The following is a 26,358-nucleotide window of genomic DNA, read 5'->3' as shown; positions in this document are numbered from 1 at the left end:
GGCGAACAGGGCATTAACTACCAAATATAGGGTTCAGTACTGACTATGGCCAATCAAGTTAAATATTTGGGGGTTGTTCTAACACCACGCCTTTCATGGGGAGCTCATATCAGGACAAGATGCGGTTCAGCTTTAAAGAAACTTGGCTTCACAAAACTGGTGGTGGGGAAATGTAATGAGAAAGTTAAAAGAGGTGTTATTTTGCTCTAGTTAGACCTCATTTGGAATATGCCGCAAGTATTTGGGATCCTTGGGAGAAAATTTAGCAAAAAGAATTAGATTAAGTCCAGAGAAAATCCGCTAGATTCTAATAGTATGTTAGAAGGAAGTTTGTGTGTTTGCATGTGTGCGGGATCTAAGGGTTCTTGCATGAATGTTTTGTTTGTGGATCGTATAAATTTGCGGCTTTTACTTGAGGTTTTTTTTTTCTTTTCTTAATTACGGGTGGTGCCCTAACATCCCCCGCCACACGCCCTTGCGGTGGGTTGCGGGGTGTTCAGTAGATGTGTAAACAAGCAGAGCATAACACAAGAGCAGGGAGAATCCTTCACTTCACTTCAGGTGCGAGTCAGACGAGAAAGAGAGCATAACTGTCATTAATTTAGTCGCAACACGAACGCCATATGTCACGGGGAAGAACGAAAAACTACGACGCCAGCTTCGAGAGTCAATTCCTCTTCTCTTTGACCCAAGGGTGCATCCTGAGAGACGACCCCAGGGGAGAGCACACGAATCTTCTTCCCCTTTCGCCGGTCCCTCCTTCGTGCCGCGCACCCGCACCGCGTCCAGAACAAACCTCCCCCTTCATCCGCCCTCTCTCTCTCTCTCGAGTGCGCGGTCTCAATTGATAGGCGGCGCTCTTATAACGTGCGACGCGTCACTTCCGAGACGGGCACGACGTCGGCGCGACGCCATCTAGAAATGGGAGAAGTGGTTGCGTGCGTGCATCCTCCCGCCCCCCCTGTGCGGAATTAGGGGAGGGAATAAGGGGTTGAGGGGAGGGGGGAGAGAGAGTCACCCCCGAAGACGGTAGGCAAGAGGTCCACAGCCTCTGAAGGAGGGTGGCGACCCCTTTCGTCCCCCTGCTGGAGAGTGACATCCACCCCCTTCCGAGGAGTGCCGCCCCTGGGGAATGGCGAAGGGCGCGGACAAAGCGACGCCGAGGCCACCGCCACTCTGCGACATACTTCATACTCACTCACTCGACTATCGCGTCCCCGTCGAAGAAAAATAAATGTCGCTCCGGCGAAGATACATAGACGTGACGATGATTTCAGGGAATGTCGAGAGACGTCGACCATACCCGGCGGAAGGTGGAGAATGAAACATTAATGGAACGAAAGGCGAAATAAGAAGCGCTCACTCACATTTTAGATTGTTTGAGCTTTTGGCCATCTCTGAAGCCTTCTTTGGGTCAGACGGGAAGTTCTTGGACGGAGACTGTGGAATCTAGGCGGGGGAGGAGCAGGTGGGAGGGAAATGGGCGTATAGACAATGCGTCTAATGAATCCCAATTTTTTACATGCTTGACCGCAGACTTTACGTATGTGAGTCCCCCAAGTTAAGTCTTTTGTGAATGTAACACCTAGGTATTTTACCGTATCAACTACTGCTAGGTCACCTCCAGCTAATTTGTAAGCAAATCCCGTTGATCTTTTAAAGAAATTTACCACCGAACATTTATTACAATTTAGCGTCAATCCCCAGTTAGAACACCATTTAGTAATGCAATCTAAATCCTGCGCTAGAATGAAACGATCCTCATCCCCAGATATCTCCCGATAGATATTACATGTAACAATATTGCAAAAATGTCCACCATCGATCGAATTTTTTTGAATTTCTATTGCTAACTAACAGTTGAGGTGTAATTAATTTTGAAGCCGTAGACATGATTGGGATAACTCCCCGCCCTAATGCCTATCTCCGGGGGAAACGATCCTCATCCCCAGATATCTCCCGATAGATCACCGTGTCATCCGCGAACATCCTAATTTTACTTTTCACTTCGCGGTTCAAATCGTTAACAAAAATCAAGAAAAGCAACGGCCCGATCACACTTCCCTGAGGTACCCCCGACGTGACTCGAACGCTGTCGGAACTAGCGCCATCAAGGACTACCCTCTGTTCCCGCTCTGAAAGAAAATCTTTAACCCAACTTATAGCGCCCTTTAATTTATGAATGAGTTTACCATGTGGGACCTTATCAAATGCCTTTTGAAAATCTAAGAAGATGGCATCCACTTGCCTACCTCTCTCACCAGATAAAAGTAAATCATGTGTAAATAATCCTAATTGGGTTTCGCAGGAGCGGTTTTTCCTGAATCCGTGTTGATTGTCACTTAAAAAGTTAATATTGTCAAGGTGTCTCATTATTGAACCGACAATTATGTGTTCTAATATTTTGCAACAGATAGAAGTGAGAGATATACATATATACCGACCCCGGGACCCTCCGGTCAGCAGCCCAACGCTCTACCCCCTGGACTACCGCGACCCATATATATATATATATATATATATATATATATATATATATATATATATATATATATATATATATAGGTGGTAGAGGCAGAGGGGGTGGAGCGTTGGACTGCTGACCGGAGGATCCCGGGTTCGTTTCCCGGGCAAGGCACTCCGGGCACCTACAGCTCCACCCAAGCTGAAGTGATTTTTCGGGTACCAGGTCTTCCTGGGGAACCATAACTGGCACAGGGAAAGGAACTGGCCCCCCTACCCTGATGTGTGAATTTTCACACGCCGTATAGGGCTTAGTACTGGGTGTACTACCATCACCTACTAAACCGACCTACGGGTTGATTACAGTGTTTATGGTTATATATATATATATATATATATATATATATATATATATATATATATATATACTATATATACTATATGTACTATATATATATATATATATATATATAGTATATATATATACTATATATATATATATAGTATATATATATATATATATATATATATATATATATATATATATATATATATATATATATAGTACAATACACAGTAACACACAATATAGAAACACAAAAAAAAGAAGAACACTCACACGTGTTTTCTTGATATTTCGACGGAAACAATCCGTCTTCATGTTTCCGTCGAAATATCAAGAAAATACGTGTGAGTGTTCTTCTTTTTTTTGTGTTTCTATATTGTGTGTTACTGTGTATTGTACTGAAGTGACGATAGAGTACAAGGAGCACTGGTCCGTACGAAATGCGAGCACGATCCGTTTGCCCTGCGCTACATTTTTCCACAGCCCATTTATCAGTTTCACACGAAATCAGAATGAATCGTAGCTATTTCTTTTGAATCGGACGAAACGACATTTCGCGTAAAAACACGCCATCGCGGATGTACTATCACATTACTAATGCGTGTTCGCGATATTTTTGAAAGCGAAAATGAATCACGCGAGAATAAATTAGGGAAAATTACATTTTTATATCAGAAATACATTCTTGCCAAAGTGCGAGCATTTACTTGAGTATATGATTGCTGCATAAGTAACCCACAGTGACCGTGGGCAAATGTTTGGTTGCACAGTGATCGACAGGAAGTCTCTGAATTCGAAAAATTGGGGTTCCCCCCCCCCCCCCCAAACAACCCCCCTCCCCCTACAGGATAAATCGGTTAGCACTCGTGGCATGCTCAAGTATTAGCCGAGTTGCACTTCGGGACCCCCATCGCACTACACTCCTCGCTGAAATGTGCCGGTATTTTTTATGGCACTGGGCGATTTGATACTGAACCGTGGTCCAATTTCTCCCTCGAAAGAACACCGGTGCTTATGAAACTAACGAGCCACGACTGAAAGATTAATTAACGGTGCTCTGTAACGAGGGAAAAATTAATTTCATCTCCAGAGTCTTGGAGCGATCTTAATTAAATTGGCTGGAAAATGTCAGTCGAACGGTGTACGTCCCTCTTTAGAAGAGTTAAGTGATCGAGGAGAAAGGAGAGATCCCGGAGGACGAGGGCTCGAATGAACATTACAAGCTTTGTTTGACCGTGAACGGGTGGCGTGCCCTTGAGGCAGCTTAGATTTGTGGAGAGAATGAGGGCGTGGTGGAGGAATCGAATCGGACGGAAGGAGTGTCAAATGTGGTGGGAGGAATTTGGAAAGGGAAATCCGAAGAAGGCAGAATTAGTGGGTGGAGGGGATGCAGAGACATGGAGTGGCATGTTGATGGAAGGGATTATATTAGACGGGGAAGAGAAACCAAAGGGCTCTTCAGGACGGAACAAAGAAGTGTCAAACCATAGAAGGAAGCAAATGAAGAGGACATTCTTAGGATGCTTGGATGGCAATAGTCTTTCGGGACCGTCCAAATACCTTGAATAGACCGAATGAGAGGAAAATCTATTTACTGAAAACATGTTCCGAGTCTCGGACTTCGTTCTTTATAATCTGATTATTAGTGTTCTATATGCCTGGGTAGGTTTGCGATGGATCCATTATTGTGTCCTCTTAGCCAAGGGTTGAAGAACGCTACACAAAGCGAAATGAACGTTCTTGAACTCCTAAATAAACATTCTTAAAATGCACATTCTCCCTTCCGTTTCGCAAACCAATCCCTTTCCTCGGCCCTCCTACTTAGGCCTGACTCTTCTATGTTGCAGTATTCTTCAGCAGTCCATCGCCCCTCAATATGCCAAGCACTTTGTAGAATAGTGCCAATAACCATGTCATCGGGATTGCGCATATTCTTCTTCATTTCCCAACTCGCACTTTGACTTGTGGCGGTCATCAATATGGTCCGCTGCTTTCCTTCCCGTTTCGACTTCTTCCTCGGAATTGCAGTGTGCATTATGGGCGTATCATATGTTGCACCCAGGTGCATTGTGTAGCCTTTGTCATTTGTCGGTATCAGCGGAGCCTTCGAGTAGAGTGTTTGCATATCTCTCTTTACGCCTAATGATGAAGTCCTCCTCTGACTCAATGGATAGCCTTTTCAACGCCAACCTTCATCTCTTCAGCGGATGTTCCGCGTATTCCCGAACCTAACATTCCGCAATTGGAATTCACCTACCCTCCATCCTCTTTTCTTCGGCCCCTTGTCATCGTCCGCATCTCACATTGGTGTGTGTGATGTGATGAAATGAAATGGCATGATGATCTAGTAATTGAAATATTAGCCACACTACGACTCCACATTTGGGAAACAATCCGGAGTGCTTCCAAATGATCTTAACCATATAATCCATTCCCTCCCACCCACTCGATTTTTGTTCGTATGTTTCTTTATGCTAGAAAACCCGAATTTGCCCCTCGGCGACATCTCTTCTTCCGGTCACCAGTTACCACCGTGGTGGAGATGGTTGCCGAGACGATTCCCCAGGAATAATTCGAATTGGTCGAGCCCAACAAGTATTGCTTACTTATGTCGGCATGTATGTGTACGAGAGTTTTGTGTATGAGCCGTAATTCATCGACAATTACATCCACTTAATACCCCGTAAGCCGCCGCAAGGGCGTGTGGCGGGGGGTGGGCGGACACCACCCGTAATTTAGAAAAGAAAAAAACCGCATGCAAGAACCACAAATTCATTCGCTCACAAGGGGATAGAGATGGTGCGGGGGCTAACGTACTGGCTTCCCACCCTGAGGGCGCGGGTTCAAATCCCGGCTGTGTTAAATATTTTCCAGAGGTATCTCGATCCCTACTTGAGGTGCTTTGTGGAGGGCATTTTGAGTGAGTACGCCGTCCGTCGGATGGGACGTTAAGCTGCGGACCCCTTGGCGCCTTTCGTAAGGAGTAGGGTAATGCCAACGCCGGGTTTATCTCTACCCTTTATCCTTTCCTAGCCATCCCCTATGGCGCATATGACCTTAGCTGTCGGTCGCCTCCCCTTAAAACTACTACTACTCGAAGCAATAGATTGTACGAGAATGAGGCGGTCGAAGAGAAACGCTTGCTGAAACGCGGACTAATAGAAAGTGTGAATCATTTTGAACGACGCGATAATTTGATTGGCGACCATTCTAAGTTGAGTTCTTGCATTCAGAGTGACCCTGAAATCAAGGTTGCGTCTGGCACAGCGATCTCCGCTTTCGCTGCACGACATATGCTGTGCTGATGACCAGTGTTGTTGTGCGGAGGGAAATTTAGGGTGCGACGAAATGACCTCTGACCTTAAACGTCGACTGACCCCTCCCTCAAAATTCGCCACAATTTGTTCCGTTATTTGCGGCTCCTACAACCCCGAGCGGACAAGTGAATTACGTCGATGTGAACTTTGGAAATATTTCTCGTGACCTGAATATTCCCGAGGCCAATCGAGGTGAGGGATAAAAGTCACCGACAACACTGGCATTGATTTAGAAAGACATGTGACACGAACTTCCCCACAAAGGCGTTTAAAATCACAGTCAGTCACAAATAAGGACGTTATTCAAAATAAAAATAATTTAACTATACTTGTTATAAATTGCAGAAGCCTCAAGAACAAATCAGCGGATCTAGAACACATAATCCAAACTCATTCCGCTGATATAGTATTAGGCACAGAGAGTTGGCTGTGCAATGACCTCAACGACCAAGAAATTTTCCCAATAGATTTCAAAGTTTACCGACACGATAGAGATACAAGACCCGGAGGAGGGGTTTTCGTGGCAGTTAAAAGTCATTTTGAAAGCAGGCAAGTTTCATTTGAAAATAATTACATAAAAAGTGTTTGGTGCACCTTAATACGGACCAATCAACCCAACATAAATTTATGCTCTTTCTACAGACCTCCAGACTCAGATTTGAAAACACTTCACACCCTCAACGGTCAAATTTACAATTTTACACGTAAATATAATAACAGCATAAACATAATTGGTGGCGACTTTAACCTCCCTGGTATAGATTGGGACAACAATATCGTTAAATCTGGGACCCGCGATCGCGAATCTTGCAATTCCATGATAAAATTGGTTCAAAGAAACTCCCTCCATCAAGCAGTACGCATGCCCACCCGTGGAAAGAACATATTGGATCTATTTCTTACAAACACGCCTGAACGTATTATTAGTGTATCAACTGATGAGGGGTTGAGTGACCATAAAGCAATTAATGTCCACTTGGACATAGAAATAAAAAAGATTGGTAAACCAAAAAGAAAAATTTATAATTACCATGAAGCAGACTTTGAATCTTTTCCCAATCAATTACACTCTTCACTACCCGAGTTCAGAACCCGCTTAAGCCATGCCAACGTGGAAGAAACTTGGACAGAATTTGTCAATATCATGCAAAAAGGAATTGTAGATTTCATACCTATAAAATACGTTAAAGCAAATCGCGACCCCAAGACGTTAGAAAAGCCCTTCGAAAGCAGAGAATGCTACACTCTAGGGTAAAGAGGGCAGGCGTGAACACATCATCCCCTGAGAATAAACAATTATGGGACACATCCTCTAAAATTGAAACCAAATCACAATTACGTAGCGCCTTACTGGACTTTACACAAAAAGTACTTTGCGAGCACTTGGACACTGACCCCAAAGCTTTCTGGTCATATGTTAGGGAAGTAAATGGGTGTAAACAAACCGTGGCTTGCTTAAGGGATTGTAGCAATATAATTCATACAGACAGTGAGGGTAAAGCTAACATCCTAAATTCATTCTTCCAAAGCGTTTTCTCGAATGATGTTGCCACCGCATATCTCCAAGAAACAATACATACTCCACCCATGGAAAAAATAACAGTGGACCAACAAGGAATTCTAAAATTGCTTAATGAGATTAAACCCAACAAATCCCCGGGTCCCGAAAATATACCAGATAGGGTGATAAAACATTTAGCTCCAAACATTGCCCCGTACCTTGAATTTATATTTAAAAAATCCCTCACAAAGTGCCAAGTACCTAAGATTTGGAAAACCGCGCAAGTAACGCCTATTTTTAAAAGTGGTGACACGGAGGATCCCAGTAATTACAGACCTACATATACATATATATGTATATATATGTATATATCCCTCCCCGGAAAACACACTTGAAGTGGTGGAAGGGCTTGTGCGTTCCGATGACCCCTAGAGCTGTGATTCTAATAATTGCTCCTGATAGGGCCACCCATGCCAGATAGGTCGAAGATTAGGAGCCAGACGAAAGGTAGTCCACGCAGAGTCTGTTCCTCAGTGAGGCGGCTGCAATGGCGTCTGACCCCAGTGGGGCGGCCAATAAGTGATGGTGTCACAGAAGACGCAGGAGAAGAAGACCAAATTAGTTAGAATTGAAACGTGGAATGTTAGGACAATGATGAGGACAGGGAAATTGGAGAATGTTAAGCGAGAGATGGAAAGGGGAAAATAGATATTTTAGGTCCATGCGAGGTGAGATGGAAGGATAGCGGGGAATACTGGAGTGATAAGTATAGAATAATATAACATTCCCGCGGAACTTTTAAAATGATTAGGAAAATGTGGCTAGAGAGAGGCTATATGGGCTGATCCGTAGTATGCCCTTTCTATCTCATCGTCGAGTATGCCTGGACCTAAGCTCTCTTCCTCCACGCCATATTCTTTTTCAATGTCTAGCTTTGTTGGTCGAAGTTCTTTACTATACAGTTCTTCTATATACTCCTTCCATCTCTCTTTGATCTTTCCTGCGTCAACTATTACCTTACCCGCCTCATCTCTAACTGCTATTGTTCATCTCCCTTTCTTACTTCCCGATAACGATTTAAGTTTGCTGCACAGCGCACCGATTTCCCCCTTCCTCTGCAGACTTTCGATATCCTCGCACTACGTCTTCCACCATGCTTCCTTTGCCTTATATGTTGCCTGCTTCTATTTACTGTTTAATTCTTTGTACTTCATTTTGCCCAAATATGTATTTACATTCCTTCATTTTCTCCGCTCATCCATCTTTGTAATCATCTCATCCGTGATCCATGGTTTCCTAGTCATTTTAGCGTTAACGGTTCCAATAGTGTCTTTTGCGGCTTTGGACAACCCTTTCTTGATACTTTCCCATTCTTAGCTCTTTACCATCCTTCATGATTTCCTCTGCCGCCTGTTTGTATTGCTTCCTTTTCAAACCATTGAATGCTTCTACATTCCATTTTCTAACTCGCCGCCCCTGCCTTATCTTTTTGAAACGTACGCTACATTTCATAACAAATAAATTGTGGTCTGAGTCCGCATCCGCCCCCGGGAAGCTGTGGGAATTTATCACACTGTTCCTAAACCCGTTTCTCACCAGGATATAATTTAGCTGATACCTTCCTAAGTCTCCTGGCATTTTCCATGCACAACTGCGTCTTTTGTGGTGTCTAATCCAAGTGTTGGTTAAGACTAACCCCTGTCTCCTGCAGAACTCAACTGCTTTCTCCCCGCGGTCATTCCTCGTGCCTAAACCGTAGTCCCCCACCTCATCACCATCTCTTCCTTCGCCTACCGTCGCATTTCAATCCCCCATCACTTTCAAATGTTTCCCTGCAGGAACACCCGCGATCATGTCGTCAAACTGATCGTATATCCTATCGACCTCTTCTTCCTTATGGTTGCTCGTTGGCATGTATACCTGAATAATAACCAAGTTCTTCGGTTCCGCTTTTATCTCTACTAGTAATAACCTATCCTTTACCTGCTCTATGTTGACTACGCTTCTTCCTACCTCTTCATTTAATACTATGCTAACCCCTCGTTGGCTCTCGTCCCCGCCACTGTATATTATTCTATAATTATCACTCCAGTAATCCCACTTATCTTTCCATCTCAGGGATTATATAAACCAAAAAAATAAAATGAATGTCCTCAAATCGTTAAACATTTCCAACGGGAAGGCGGCGGTTGTGTTTCGATAGGAAAGGATCCTTATCGCATGGATTCGGAAATCCAATGGCCTTGATTTCTCCAAACGGGTCATTTGACGATTGGTCGCTCCTCCACTTCCTCCTTTCGGGACGTCCAAACACTGAAATGACCCCGACCGAGGGCACAGGACCTCCGTCCGTTTGTCGGCTCCAGCAGATTATACCCCTCATCCCCCCCAGGTAGATCATACGCCTCCCCGCCCTCATTTTCCAGTCAGCTGATGGCATCTGGGGGTCGACGTTCCCTCGCTTGGAATCGGGGGGCGGATTCAAGTGGTGCCGGACCATGCCGCACTCGAACCTGGAATGCATGCTCGTAGGTTCCCAAGCGTGGGCCAAAGCCATATCCCGCCGATTATTATTTTCAAAATGCACATCATTTTCAACTTTCATTTGTTGCCATAAACACTTATATATCTTTAGCTAATAATTTATAATAATAAATAACTCTTTATGCTCATATGGAGAAATCCACTCCCCGTCATCCTAATAAGTGACCCTTTGGACCAATAACCTTCATCTGAAATTCTCTCCAAGTGTCGTGTCACACAGGCGGTCCATGTTTCCGTACCACACTAGGTCCAAGATAGCACCTGAGCTGAGACTTGCCTCGCGTGAAAGACGCAAGGCAAAAGAACAACCCTCCGGGCGCCCGGTGCATTTCATTTTTTTCCATTAGTCTGTCGCACCGCATTTCATGAGAAGCCGCTCGACCGAGGCGATCTGCCTTTGAGCGGGGGGAGGGGGGGATTCATATATCCCGTGCCGTCCATCCCACGGATCAATTGGCACACGGGGCGCGTCCGCATTAATTGCCGCGAAGGCATCGTCCCCCGTGGACGGGAGGGGAACGGGAGTGGAACGGCGGGCGGAACGGGACATTGGGGAGAGGTCCTCATTCGGAACAGCAGAGGACACTCTCGACAGTTTTCTCCGGGAAGGAATACGCGGGCATGAGAGAAGGGGCGGCACTGGAGGGGAGTAGGATGCGAGAGCACGAAGGCGCGAGACCAGGAACTCGCAAGTAGTTGACTTGTTGGGGAACGAGCGCTCCGAACCATCGCATCATTCACAAAAGAAATAATACCAGCGGTAATGAGAGAAATAAGCCTTAGTCAACTCATCTCTTTACAAAATACCATCTGCTCGCTCAATTTCGCTATGTCACATTGAATAATATGTTTAGCGTAGTTGCCAGCGTATGTATCAATCAGGACTGAATGCAGACGCCACTACTATTTTGACGAAAATTAAAATACAAAGAATAATAAATGTGTTTAATTAGCTTACAATGCGATTAATAGATGGAATTCATGAAAATTTTTAATGCATTTTAAGTATCGAAAAATATTTACGACCATAGTTTTCCTTGTATATTCAGTTAGATTTAAAATATGGCTGATTCAATTGGAAAGTGATAAAATTGGCGACCTATCGTTACTATGTACTCTGACTCGATGAATACCATAAGTGTGTTATTTGAACTCTAATACCCGGGTTGCAATGTCAATGACCCAGATTAAGTAAATAATGTGGTGTCGTTTGAAGTATTAAAAGGTAATATTAAATTCTTAGTATCATTAATCGGTCCTAATAGTCGATGAAAAATACGCGCGAAGGAACGTCCACGTTGTCGGACAATTCCCCCAATTCTTCAGCCAGGGTTTCACGGCCGATCAATTCTTGATTTGAATTTTTTTTATTGACGTAACTAACGAATAAAAGCGGTAATCAGAAGTGAAGCCATTGAATTGCGTATCGTAAAAAATAGTCATGAGGCCGACAATATTATGAATAATGGTTGACATCATAAGTGGATTTGTAACTAGATAACTGTATTTATTAGTTTTCCAACTAAAAGAAATCATCATTGATCACGTTAATGAGGATAGGCAAACGTTTAGCGAACAGGGCCAAGGATTAATTCGACCATAGTCTGCTTCTCCTCTGAACTAATATGGAACTACATGTTACCGAAGTCCTTGTATCGCTGCAGGATATCTCATGCAAGTAAGAATATGCAGAGAGGTAGGCTGTAGAGCCGAGAAGGTTTTTAAGGTCATTTTTCACGCGAATCACATGGGGCCAGAATAACTGTCTTCGAAATGGACCAAGACACAAATGTCATTCGATTTCAATCGTAATTTCAATGCGACCATATAGTACTAGCAGCTCGTCTCCGCAGAGGGGAGGTTGACAATTGACAATTTCATAGTGCACGATATCTGAATGCAAGATCAGTCGCCATATTCTCTGAACACATCTTCTCACTGTCCCTCAATCATTTCCGTAGGACATGCTGAAAGAATAGTACCCGGAGAGGAATCACAGAGAGTGTTGCTTTCAATTCCACCATGTTAGCGTGGGGGCATCACGTGGGGACGAGACCTATTTTTTGTTAAGTCAAAGCTCGGAGATTTATGAGGGCACCAGGAATTTGAGACTGGCGTGAGAAACCTCCCACTTGTTATGAGCGGAATAGGGGACTATTTAAATGACCCTTAGAGTAGACTCTGAAGCAGAAACTAACGCGCTGGCGGAAGGGCTGAGAATGAGAAGTCGAGTTAGGCGGCCATCTTGGCTATTCTTTGTTCGTCATTTGAACGCACGTCTTGAAGCGAAAAGAGGTGCTCTTAGACGCAGGTCACACCTCAAACGAAGTCACTAAATATACCATTGCTCACATTGTGACCTGAGAAAATGTTATCCATCAGTTTTTCGTTAGGGCTATGGATTTTTATTAAATAGAATTAATTTGTAGCAGAAATTCAAACTTTTCTTTCAGCCCTAGGCAATGGGGATGTACGCCTTCGACCCAAGATACGACAAAGCATAAATGGAGATTCGCGCTTTGTCGTTCATTTGTTGGCGACCGAAAGATAGGGGGGAATCGAGAGGGCGCTGGAGCCGGCCGATTAGCACTTGTATTTGAAATAATGAACATGCACTGGACGATGAAAAGGCAGAGATCCACCGTGGGGTGGAATTAATTTTCAACGGTTTTCCACATCACTGCTAAAGATACATCCTTCCAATTCATATGTAAGAGTTTCAATGCGTAATTGACCCTTCGCTCCGTGAGTGATTCCCAGCCTAGCTCCACAAATAAATTTCATACGCTACTCAGTTTATCATGACAACGATTTAGAATTCGAGCTCCTCTACGCCACACGCGATCCAATTGGGCAATTAAACCAACTTCATGTGAGGATCCCATGAATAATGCACTTGCAGCATGAGGCCTAACCCCCGAAAGATATGATTTCTCTTTGACGTTTTCATCACATTTACCAAGTACTCTTCTAATTAATCATAATTTTTTCTTATCTTGTCCACATATTTCCGGTATGAGTTTCATCCAGGAGAGATCTACATCTACTTAATACCACGTAAGCTGCCGCAAGGGCGTGTGGCGGGGGTTGTTAGGACACCACCCGTAATTTAGAAAAGAAAAAAAACCGCATACAAAAACCAAAAATTCATTCATTCACAAGAAAACATTGCATACATTCATGCAAGAACACTTACACCCCACACACATGCAAACAATCAAACGACCAACTAACATTCACATGCACCTGAAAGTATACCTAACAGCTTTGCAGTGTTTAATTTTGTTACGACTTGTAAATTCAATGTTTTTAGTATTACTAAGGTGACTTCGGTTTCTTACTATTATGATTTCTGATTGTTCAGGGAAAGAATGAGTATTTGTACCTATCTGTCCTGGAATCTATCTCCCTTAGTTTATCTTTGTGGTCTGATCTACCTGAGTAGTGTGGGGCCATTATAATTCCTTCAGTGTCATAGTTAAACTCGTTTGTTCTGAACCTTTCTAAAAGTCTAAGCCTCGCTTGTTCTCTCCGCACTTCAAGTGGTTCCCAGCCTAAATCCCCTAAGATTACATTACAGAAAGTACATCCCTTGCGTGTGGACACACTTTTACCAGAGCGGTTTTTCCAAGACTCGAAGGCTCCCTGGTAGGCGGATCCCGGAAGGGCACCAATGTCCCAGCTTCATTGACGGCACTTAGGGTGGGTGCCATGGTGGTGTCCTTTGAGGGATGGTGGATTTCACTTCGGGGAATAGGAAATAGCCTGCTAGTGCTAAGACGGGATTGTAAGGCGGTTGGGAAATCGTCGCGAATCCGTGGCTGAAAGTCTTCGCAAGCAGTTACTCGACTGTGCTCTTTTGGTCGTCCATCAAGGGGAGGAGTTCAGCGCAGATATTTCGCATCGCCCATTGATAATGGTGTGTGCGCTGTCACTGTCTGCCAATGCCAATGCCAATACGATATCTGCGATCATGCGCACACTTACCTGCTGTCTGAATTCAGCACTTCACACGCACACGTACGCAGGAATTTGTTGCCAATACTTTTTATACAAACGTGTTACCTCCCTTTTACTATTTCCGTGCCTCACTTTTCACTCACAATTTCTCTCCAAACATTGCTCTTCGTCTTGTTAACAACCACTCCGACAATAATCACCATTCGTGAATTCCTGCTATCAATAGTCCAAGCACGTCCCCATATATGTCTATATAAACTAAGTTGACTTGACGTCACTTCCAAGACATGTTCGTAAGTTTTTGCAATCCATTACCACGGATTTTAATTCATGGGGAAAAAGCGGAAATTGGAGATTAACTCTTATTAGCCGAGTGGTTCATTTCCAACATTCAATCGGAAACGACCTCAGGTATAGGCAAGTCTCGCCTTTGCAAAGACACCAGGGGTTGCCGTGAGAGGGGTTCGGTCACGCCCCCGTCGGATAATGAGGGCGATTATTCCGAGAGGATTTGCGCCTCTCTTGTTTACGCGTCGTCGGTGGTTGGAAAGGGGCGGAGGCGTCACCCCTGATCCGGATTTCGCTCGTGGACTCCCTCCAATGTCCCTCCTCCACCCCAGGCTTAAAATAAACCCATCCACCCCCCCACGCCTCCCTCCCGTCCCTGGCCGGTCGCTCGGGGGGGGGGGGGGGGCGGCGTGAAAAGCAAGGTTTAACGGCTGATTTGCCCTCGAAAGCGGTTCTCAGGGGCTGACCCCCAGGGGGAGGTCATTAACGGTGCATTGGACAAAGCGAGATGCTTGATCCAACATCCGATGGGAGCGGATATGGGGAGGGAGGCCTGTCCCCGAGCGAGGATTGGGAAAGGAGTCACGCCCACGGGGAAGGAGAAGCAACTGGCCCCCGAAGGCAGCCAAGCGGCATTCATGAATCGCTTTTTACGCACCCGGCGGAGTACACTCGCTTTTGCCGAGCACATAAAAAAATCGAGCTTATCTAGCAGCTTTATTCTAAACAGATAAGGTCTGTCTTTTACAGTCTCCGCGGGGGGTAGAGTGTTTAGTGGTGCATGTTCATGTGGTAGTGATGTTTCACATTCTTGCTTGTTGTGTCCTGGCTTGCGTGTTGTAGGATGGCTTTCGTGTTGCATCCTGGGGTGCAGTTGTTTGTTGGTTTGCGGTATTTGTGTTTGCATGAGTGTTGGATGAAGGGATTTTTGCATGAGTGTGTGCGCTGCTGTGAGTGTAATTTTCCACGTTGTTGTTTTGCATGTGGTATTGTTCCTTCTTACGGTTGGTGACCTGACACCCCCCGCCACACACCCTTGCGGCGGCTTGCGTGGTATTATGTAGATGTCTTAAAAGTAGAATGACTTATTTTTTCTCGGATAGACGGACGAACGGACGGGCGGGGCTTTCTCTGGCCGGGCTCGAGGGAGGGGAGTCTCAGGAAAGGCTGGCGGCAGTTGTCTCCCAGTCCTAGCGGAGTGAGGATCGTCCGTTTGCGAAATGTCACTTACGTGACCTCGTAACTCTCCGTCATGAAACGGTTATTGGTACAGCGCAACGCTACCGAATTTGGCGGGAAACTGGGCAAAACCGGGAAAGAGACTCATGAAATTATAAATATTTTTTTTCTAATCCACTCAGTTCAACTACTTTAGGGACAGACCTGGTAACTAGGCCGCCACCAATGAAGACTAACTATCAAACCAGATGATTTTTCACCGACAGCTCTCTCCACTCAATATCCCGTTCCCTTCACTTTTATATTTCCCATCATATGTAGATTTGATTTATCTATTTATCCCCCCACGGCCAATCGCGATTACATTCCATTGCCTACTTCTCTTAACATTGAATCTTGGCCTTCCGCACTAATCGCTTCAACATCATTCGCATGTCGATTCGTATGTCGTCATCATGCGACACACTGAGTTTCCCGCTTCTTCGTGGGTCTCTTTATAAGCCTCTCTCTTCAAATTACTCCTTCTTTTGTCACTCTAGTGCACATCGATTTTCATTTTTATAATTCTTTCGTAGCGCCACATTTCCAGAACTTTCTGTTTACTTTCACCTGCATCACCTATCGTCAACCCGTTGAGACTGCTGGAATTCCACTGGATCACTCCCTAATAAGTCCGAGTCCACTAATATATATATTTCCCTCCCTAATGAGTGAAGCCATCCCTTTTCTGCTAGCCTTGTCCCTCTCGCCTTTTCCGCCACCTGCGAGCGGCTTTGCTGTCCAAACAGCAGTCGCCCAACTTGTTCGACTTCCGCTTCCCCTTTTCCTTAGCGCCTGGAGATCATCTTCCCCTGCAGATTATCACTCGGGTGTTTTTCTAGAGGCTGTACTTGTTCATCCCCTTCTCCTTACTGGATATCATTATCCTCGTCAGATACTCTTTCCCACCCGCAACGAGAGCTGCCATCCGCAAATAGCAGCTATGTTGTCCTTGTTTCAGATAATGTAGAAACTTGAAATAATGGGAAGCCAAAGAGATCCATTGGCTGATGAAAGAATGCGCAGAATAACTAAGAATGTGGATTCGGGACCTGGAATACTAGTAAGGACGGCACCGGTAATTGAAGGTGAACCGGTCATTTGGGGCAGGCAATTTCTCCGAAGGGCAATGTCTCCCAAAGTTAGGCGGCAAGCGTTCCCACAGGAGGACAATTAGGGCTTCACGCCTTTGCCTCCCTTTTTAGTATTGTTTGGTATTATTTAACCCACAATTTGTTATTGTTTGGGTAACCCACAAGCAACCGCTAGGGTGTGTGGCAGGGGTTAATACACACCAGACTAATTTTGACCCGAATATTTTCTCCCTACCGCAGTCGGACAACGATATTCTGACGCTTTATCGCTCGTGGAAAACATTTGTAAACTTGTCCATACATTTCCTATTTTTGTTTTTCACCGAGGAGAGGTCGTGAGTGAGGGTAACGCCAAGGTATTTAATCGAGCCTACACATTTCATTTCGGTGTTCCCGATGCAGTCGGCTCTCGGGAGGGAATGGCGCCTTATTGCAGATATTGCAAAAAAATAACTTCGTGGAAATTTATATTAAGTGAAAAATATCCAAGAAACTGCGGTAGATGCCGCCACAGCAAATTTTAACGGAGTCATCCGACAAATGTGCATAAAAATGCAACAATTTCCGTGAGTAATAATCATTCGCCTTGACTGGTATCCTGGTCAACGCGAATTATATTTACGCTCTGAAATTGCTGAAATACAACAGAACAAAACAAAATAGCTCTATTCATCCATTCCCTATTAATTTTATCGTTTTGACCGCATTGCTCGAGAGGGTAATTGGGAAAGGACCAAAGAAAGACTGGGGGGGGGGGGCAGTGCCTCAGAGGAATTGAACAGATCGTGAGAATCTGAAGGTACCATATACGTATTTCGGACGAATATCAAGCAGCTGTGCCGACGGCGAGACGCAAGGGACCCCCCCCCCCCCCGAGACGCAAGGGACCCCCCCCCCCTGACGCCGCTAACTCATTTCGTCCCGTCGCCGAGGCAGCTCCGAAGGCGGCGGCGGGGGCTATCCCGCCAGAAGGGTGAGCATCCCTCTCTCTCTCTCCTTCTCGCGGGTCTTCTGATCGTACTCCAGGCGGAATGACAAGAGCTATCGACGCGTAGGCTTTCGCCTGCAGCCACGCTAACTACGAACACGTAATGAACGCACGCAGTGGAACGTGTTCCGGTTAAACAGAAAGCTATACACTATGCCAGGATGTGAGGCATTGGACGCAATAAAAGCAAACCCACGACATCATATCCATTTACATACAAATCCCATGAGTTATTAATGCTGATCCAGGGAGAATAATTTTAGTCTCACATTAAAGTAGTAAAACGATAGGCTTTGGAGTTTCGGCTGTTGAGACGTGGACGCGAATGAAGGAGATAAGTTGGACGGAGAGGCTGAAGTTTTAATAACGGTGGGAGTTAAGAGAGAGTGTTTTTGGAGAAATCCGGAGTGAGAAGGAGGGAGAATGAGTGGGGTACGTATTGATGGGATCCTGACGCAAGAGGCCCTGAGACAAGCAGGGTAAGGAAGCTAGACTAGGATTTTTGTGAGGGAATGAAGGTAGATGGAAAACAAGAGGGACCGAAGAAGCAAAAAATGCAAAGAAGAGGAAGTTCTCTCGATTCATAGAAGATAATCGGCGTTCGGAGATCAAACCTAAATCCGCATTTCAGCAAAACTTGAAGGAATGCACTGAATTGGCCGGCGACATCGCCCTGAAAGTAAATTGTTTGCCGAACAGACAGATATACTTGTATAAAGTCAACGCGCAAGAAATGCTCGCTCGATTCGCGACCGAAACACAGGGACGTGCGGCAATTCGCAACCTTCCGCAAATGAGACCATCGGAAATACCTATAACCGCCGATTACTCCATTGGTGAGTGTGTTGAGATCCCCAGCCAAACCCTCATGGAGACTTGGGGGATAAGATGCCGGTGCTTTCGCGCGTGCTTGAATGTCGTCGCCCCGTGGGTCCGCATGCCTTTGGACGAGGAAGGCCCCGCCCGAACGCAATTATCGACCCACGTTATCGTTTCAGGATCCTCGTCGCCTTCTCCTCATGCACGCGAGCTTATCAATTTTGGCGCCGCAATCACCGCCATGTCCCCTGAGAACAAATACGTGGGACACTAGCGCATAGCACAAACTGGCTAAAGCACCCATCACGAAATCGGGAGACAGGGCGTCGAACCACGGTCGAGGCGAATATTTACGTATTTCGCCGCGAAATACCTCACGTGGGTGGTATGTGAGGTGACTCCACCAGATAAAGTTACCGCTTCGACATTTGCCGCAGGTTATTTGGATTCGCCCGAGACTAAGCGACTACAAACGAGTTAGACGGCACCTCAGTGGACTGCTTCACAGTTCTCACGACTGAAATGGCTTCGTGACGCCCGAAACAGGTTTCCCATTCGGATGGTAGCCGATGGACCAGGTTGCCACGGCGCGGGAATGGGTTCGTTTCCTGGCGGAGGCAGAAATTGTTCGGAGGTCTCCCGATCCCTTAATTGAGGATCTTACACTTGGAGAGAACACCAAGTGGAGAACGCCATCCGTCGGGTCGGATCGCGTTCCTTCTCGGCACCCTTCTTCATTAGGATAGGCTAAAGCTGTCGCCAGGTTTCCATCCGGCCCTCCCCCATTCCCCCATTGCACCTCATTACCAGCCCCCGCCTCGCCTGACTTTCGTCTCCACCAACATTCCGCGGCTTAACTCTCGCTTTCAGCGTCGGGCAACATTCACGACGTTTCAGTGCTACGCTCTCGCCCCACGAGCAAGTTCCGCTGCCACTCGCTCGAGGCCACGGGAGCCGGCGGCTATCGTGGGTGGACTCTGGCCATCGGAGGGAGTCCCCCCACGGATTGAGCAGCAGCACCCCGGAGAAGAGGGAAAACTTAAAAAGGAGACTCGAGGGTCGTCCCTCACGCACACTTGGGGATTACCACCCTCGAAAAAAACTAGTAGGCAATAAAACATACACATACCCGCGGGGGGGGGGAGGGATGGGGAGCAGGGGGGAAACCATATTGGCGCGACAGGATGACCTACGTGTTTCTTATTTTAAGAGGCGCGCGCGCGAGCACTTCTCGGCCTCCCGCCGCGAAAATTGATGCGCTCCACCACGCACCCCCACCCCCCCGCCCCATTTCCAAGGCCCGCGCGCGCCACCCCGGGTCTAATTTTGCAGGGGATGCTTTTAGGTCTCACGTAAACGATTTCCCCGAAGGAAATAATAAAGGGGAATGGTGTTCGTATATCAGTCGACGAAACTCCTCCGGGGCCCGATGAAGAAGAGGGGGCCCGCGATTGACGAGGGGCCAGGGGGGCAGAGGAACATCGACGTCACGGCGAGAGAGGAATCAAGAAGCGACGACACGACCACTTGCGGCGTTGAACCGTCTGCCGTTGCTGGTGCCAAAGGCTCATGTTGCAGCCATGGAACTTTACCTTCATTCGATGGAAAATTAAGTATAATCACTTTCATCATGCCCTTCACTTTTCCTAATCATTCTTTCTGCATGGCAAAAATTTGGGTTCAAAATCGTTTTCACAATTCCGATACGGGTTAATGAGATGCAATTAACAGTATCCGTATCCATAGAAACCAATCTCGAGAAAGTTAATGAAAACCGTAAACGATTCACGATCCTCGAATGACGCTTATTTTCAAAAATCGATAGACGCACGAAAAAGGATCAACGGAATAAGCAACGTCAATGCATGGACTTCATTTTCCTCCAGAAGACCCCACAATCTGGTGGATAGATTATTTGATGTTTCAAATATTGAATGAAGATTGTGAAACAGAAATTGAAAAAAATTGAGTGGTTTCAGGCGTGATGTGGTGGAATTCGAAAATAATAAAGAACAATTAGTAGTAACAATTTTCCAGTAGATAAGTTTAATAGTACGACCCTGTTGAAGTTCCCGGTTGACAAATTGAAAAGTTTCATTTTTCTTTTGACACGACACTATGCGATGGGACTCCGTTTCGGGCATTTTGAAATCTATCGCCGCCAAAAAAGAGGAGAAATGTTCTTCTAATGCCTCGCACCGCGGCGGTCGCAATTATGAGTACGATATGTAATACCCTTCCCAAAGATTTCTGTGTACTGCCTCTTCCATTGGCAACATCGAAGAAAAACCCTCTCAACCTCTCCTATTCTTCACGCCACCTAATTCGTCAAATGGTGATTATTACAAGTTTTGAGCGCATCGTATAAATTGTTTCCATTCGTGCTGAGACACCATGCGTATTATTAAAAACTATTGATTGTCCAAATAAGTTTTTGTACTTTTTACGGCCTCCTTCTTTGGCACTTTCGGTCCTCTTCCACGAGGGTGTTTATCGCGGAGCCCTATTAATTTGACCACTCTTACCGATTGCCTATATTTATTTCCGAATTTCACCGTTATTTCATTTACATGATTTTCGATTTCTTGATAATTTCGGCAACGGATTCATTTTCATTTTTGAAAGCGTGTATCGGGTGCTCCGACGTCAACGACTGAACTCTTAAGGACCTACCAATTGAAATATATTAAACTAGTCTCATACAAGCGTTATAAACGATCCTTTTTGTAAATGCCATCAATATTACCAAGTGCATTAATTTGATGGCGTAAAACTGAACACTTCAGGGCAGGCGATTTGTTCGCGTAGCACACGTAAGCAGCGGTACCTCTACTCTGTGGATTCGCGTTTAATGAAAGGATCGGGAGGGTAAAAATTTCCTATTTTCGACCCGTGCCACGGATAATTTTTTTGCTGCAATGTGACTTAGTGGCACTGGTATTATAGTTGAAGAAACACATTTCTGGTCTTCAACCGAGTCAACACCTTGTAGGCCACCAAGGGATTGCTTCCCAAGCATATATCAATCGAGTATTACATACATTTCACTAAATGCAGCAATTAATTTCTGAAGACATTTTAACTTTTAAAATGAAAATTTCTCAAAAAATATGTACTCCATGCTTTATTTACATTTTACTTATTTTAATTTTCTTCTGAGTAGCCACGAATATTACATCGAAAACAACTCCAGCCATAGATAACCACTTAAACGATATTGCTAAACGTATATCCTCGCATGATGCTGCCAAATAGAGGAATCATGTGGGATACATATCACAAATTGGAGCTCACGACGCCTAAATCGTTTCATTTGCACCGATATAATAATGCATATGCCGTCAATAAAATATTCTGAGGCGCACAGGTCGAACCAAATTTAAACGGGAAAACTATTATAAAACTTAGTTATTTAGCAATAATATTTTTAATTGAATTTCTCCAAACTCGCGCCTCTCTCAGCTGTAAATGGCATTGATTTTCTTATTCCAATGTTGAGGTGGGGGACGGGGACTCGAGAAAGAGAGAGAGAGGGCGCCGTGAGAGCCGAATTTCGAGCATTCCATCGCCAGTTTCCTAGAGACTGAAGAAGACGCGGCACGTGACGCACCCTCCTCACGACATCGACAGAAAACAGAAAAACTTTCATTTTTTCAGCGCAGGTATCCGAACCTCTAAAAGCTTTGCCGAAAGTTTCATTTGGTTCGATTAACATCCATCCGGATCTGATTAATCAAACAACATTTAAGTTTCGCAGACATCGCTAATCGTCGGTTTATGCCAACATGAAGTTATCAGTTCGTTGTTTCCGGATGGCTTCATGGAGGCAATTACGGGACAGGCATGAAGAGCAGATGCGAAAGAGGATTCTCGCCAAAGATCCTCATGCCTCAAACGGCGAAAACGTGCGAAATTAAAAAGACATTACAGCACTTGCGATCTTTTGCAATGGAGTTTAAATAACAAATGATAAAAAAGCGTTTTCGCGTATTTGCTCAGTCTCGTGAACATAATTAACCGGAAGAGAATAACTGAAAAAACAAACAGACGACACTACTCTTCTACTCAACACAATAAACAACAATCCGGTTCCCTATCATCTTCAGGTGTTTTGATTGAGGCGAACATTAGCAAAAAAACTAAAAATGACATTACTAACGAGAGTATGGTCGCTTTTCATGAAATACGTATCAGAGTGCGCACCGCCGCCATCTTTCACTGAAGAGGGTTGGCGATCTTCGAAAATGTGTACTCCCCCTGGGCCGACGTCCGGAACCTTAGTTTTGCCCAAACACACTCCATTGAGCTCAATTTCGCCCTCCACATCACCAAGCGCCCTCTCTCCTTCTCTGCCCATCACCGGGAGGGACCTCGGCATCCCTCAACTGTGCATCACGAAATCGTGACTCGTGTCGAGCGGACCTCACCTCGATTACACGTCGAGCTCTGACAACTTGGCTTCGCAATTAAACAGGGTGGAGAGCCGCCCGCTTCGCGAGCAATCTTCGCTAAAGAACAGAAAGCGTCATGCGTTATTGGACAGCACGGTGGCAAGCACGACTTACGGTTTACGCATGGTTTACATCAGGTAAACACAAATGACTCGAGGTTCACACAGGCAACGGAACAAATACCAGCGCCACTATGCACTGGTGAGACACGCGCCACCGAGATGCCATAGAAAATATTCAAAGGAAATATCCCTCGCAGAAATCGTGACCACAGTGGAACACCACTTGCTGCAAAACGCACTTCCCCGAAAACAAATGGACATAGAACGATGACAACATTTACCACTGGCACCCACAATGCACCCCCTGCCACACGCCCCAATGGCCGCCTGCAGGTGGCGGTGATAAATGATGAATGATCGAAATTCGTCACTCATTTGTTTACCTGGTGAAAGTACCGACTCCTCCGGAAGTGAACGACGGATCGGGGGCGGTCCAAGTTGGCTCGGGGCCTCCGGGCCCTGGCGTTCCGGAGGCGCCTCGTCACGTCGTCCCCGAGAACCAGCACCCTGAGGCCCTCCTCCTGCCTTTCTTCGCCCCCGTTCGCCGAGGGGGCCACTATGTGAATCACACCCACGCCGTCGTCGTCCTTGGGACCCGAAGGGCCCCCCTCTTCGACCCCGTCGCCCCCCGACGCCTCCCCGCCCTCCCTCACCTGCTCCTTGACCGACTGGGCCGCGGCCCTGGCGTGGCTGACCGCCTCCTCCTGCAGCTGCCGCCCCAACCGCCGCGCCTTGGCCCCGAAGCCCCGAACCGCGCACCACGCCCTCCTCATCAACCTCCTGGCCGGGAGACGGACCCTCTGGGGACCCTCCGGGGCCCCGACCGGCGACGTGATGCCGGCCGCCTCGTATTCCGAGGGAAGCGGGGAGGAGAAGGCGTAGCAGCCGTAGTACTCGTCCTCCGTGTCCGGATAGGCCGAGGACCCCACCTTAGAAGACGCCCCGTCATCATCCTCCTCCTCGTCCGCCCCTGAGGGGTCCATGGACACCGCAGGGTCCTCCTCCACGGCCGCATCGGGGCCCGCGGTCTCTTCCCTCGGGGCCTCGCCCGTGTCGTCCAGCATCGCCTCCGCCGCCGTCTTCTCGCCCGGAGTCGCGATTCCATCCTGCGCCGGTTCCTCTGCCTCGCTGTCCACTCCGAGGTCAACCTCCCCCGCGAAGTCCAGCGGCCTCAGAAGCTCTTCCAGGCGCCTCTTGAGACTGTCCCCACAGAAGGCGTCCTGATCGTCGTCCACCATGTCCAGGGAAGGGAGGTCTGGGGAGTGCCTGGATTCGGTAGCCTCGTCTTCAGGGCGGGCCGGCGAGGAGTGTGGCACATCGGTCGGTGCCGAGGGCGCGGCGGGGCACTTCCCCGGAGTCGAGGGCGTGGTCGCCGGCAGGTTCCCTTCGTCGCAGCGCTGCACCTTTTCCGCCCCCGCCTCGCTACACCCCGCCACTTCGGGGGCGCCTGTCGCGCCGAGGGGCACTTCACCCCCATCGGACGGCGGCGACCCCTCCCCCTCCATCGCCACAGCCAGGCCCCCCTCCTCAACCTCCGGTGCGGGGAACTGGAACCTGACCCTCGTCTTTTGCTGGGCACGAGAGTCCTCCTCCGCCGGGGAGGCCTCGGGCCCCCCCTCCCCGGGGGCCCTCGGAGGGCGCTCCTCGGCGATCGTTTGGCCCTGCGAAGGGGTCGACGGCTGACCGATCTTCAGCCAGGAGACGACGACGCCCTTGGGCGCGCTCCAGCGCCATCTCTTCCGCCCGTCGCCTTCCTCATTATTGGGGTCGCTCATCTAACGGGCTCACTTAAAGACGCGCGGTCCTTGGAAAGTGTAAGACGAAGGCTGAGGAGTTCCCGGGGCTCCTTACGAGAGATCTTCCGGCCGCGATATCCCTGGGAGTGATTTGGGGATGCTCTGCGCTCCGTTTCGACCGCAAAGGCATTCGGGAGATCACACGAAGGAGCGAGACAGCCTTCACGAAGACGGTGCTCTCAACGTCATCCCGTTGAGCCAATCATTAATTCGGCTGCACGGCGCGGGCCGCTAAACCTCGGCAACTCCAGATGCCAAATGCATCATCCCTGGACCGTGGTTTCGGACCGATTGGGACACATCTGGACCGAGCGAAAAAAAGCAGACCCGCGCTGCGCGAGAAAGCTTGACCAGTGTCACCTTGAAGACTCGCTGGGTGACTTCTCTCGCGAAAAGAAATAAATGAGCATAGAAAAAGGAAAGGCAAATCGGGCACCAAGGAAGTCTGCGCCTGATTTCACTCGGGGGGGGGGGGGAACCGCCTGAAGAATACGCGTTCGTATATTTAAGGCCACTTCACTCGATCCAGATTTGCCCACTCAAGGTCACCAGCGCCCGAGGAAGCCCGCAATAAGCACGATGGCACCCGATCAAAACGGAATGACCAAAAAGCGAAAAAAATAAATTTCCAGGAAATGTTTGATGAACACAAAACGAGAATCAAAGAACCCAAAACAAGGTGCGGCTATCCATATTTTCTCCTTGGGTCTCCGAATGATATTCCTAGCGAAATTAATCTAGTTTATATCAAACGGCTGCTTCCGACACGGGAGACAAAAAGATGTTTCACTCCGGCAAGGCAAGTGCCGAGAGGAATTCCGCGGGGCAGAGGCGTGTGTGGGGCGGCAGATGCGAAGGGAGTGGGAGGAGAACAGAATATCCGTCGTCGAAAGCAGGCGAGGGTCCCAGAAGGGCCGATCACCACGGAAGAACAGGTCGAAGGCTTTAAATTAAGCCACGGGGTTCACACGCTTAGGGTTAGGATCGCGGAAGGACGAACACGCGCACAGCAAACGCGCCATCACAAGCGCAAGGAACATGGCAGACTTAAGCGGCCGAACGACCAGACAAGACACACGACTGAACACGCAAGGGAGGGGGGAGGGAGTGAGATCACGCGAACACCACCGCCAAATCGAACTAAAAAAAACCACGACTGCTCCAGCCACTATTCTTCCCCGAACCGAATTTCGCAATGTGATAAAAGGGAGGGCTAGGCTCGGTCCGTCGCTGTGGTTATCCGAGACGCACGCCGGGGATGCTGGAGGCGAGGGAGAGGACGGATCCCGCGAGCGTCTCCTCCGGACGAGAGCTCAAATCCGAAGCGGACCCCTCGAGCACACGGCGGGGTGGGTGGGAAGGGGCGAGGGGTCAAGATGCAGATGGACCACCGAAGGGGAGAAAGCGCCCCCCCTCGCATGTGCCACACCCCCTTCCAACCCTCCCCACACCATCGCCCTCTCTCGGGGGACTCGAGCACCACCGACGAACCCCCTCCCTCTCTCCGCCAC

At 47.3% G+C, this 26,358-nt stretch overlaps 1 protein-coding gene across 1 annotated transcript in view; it reads right to left on the bottom strand.

The window, feature by feature from the left end:
- Nost (Nostrin) overlaps positions 1-26,358 on the bottom strand; it is a 424,234-nt gene that overhangs the window by 245,553 nt on the left and 152,323 nt on the right. The gene's annotated exons all lie outside the window — the stretch shown is intronic.

This window comes from Hetaerina americana, unplaced genomic scaffold, assembly GCF_022747635.1.
Source record: "Hetaerina americana unplaced genomic scaffold, ioHetAmer1.1.p SCAF_7, whole genome shotgun sequence".
NCBI lineage: Eukaryota > Metazoa > Arthropoda > Insecta > Odonata > Calopterygidae > Hetaerina > Hetaerina americana.
This window is presented reverse-complemented; position numbering and strand designations above follow the sequence as displayed.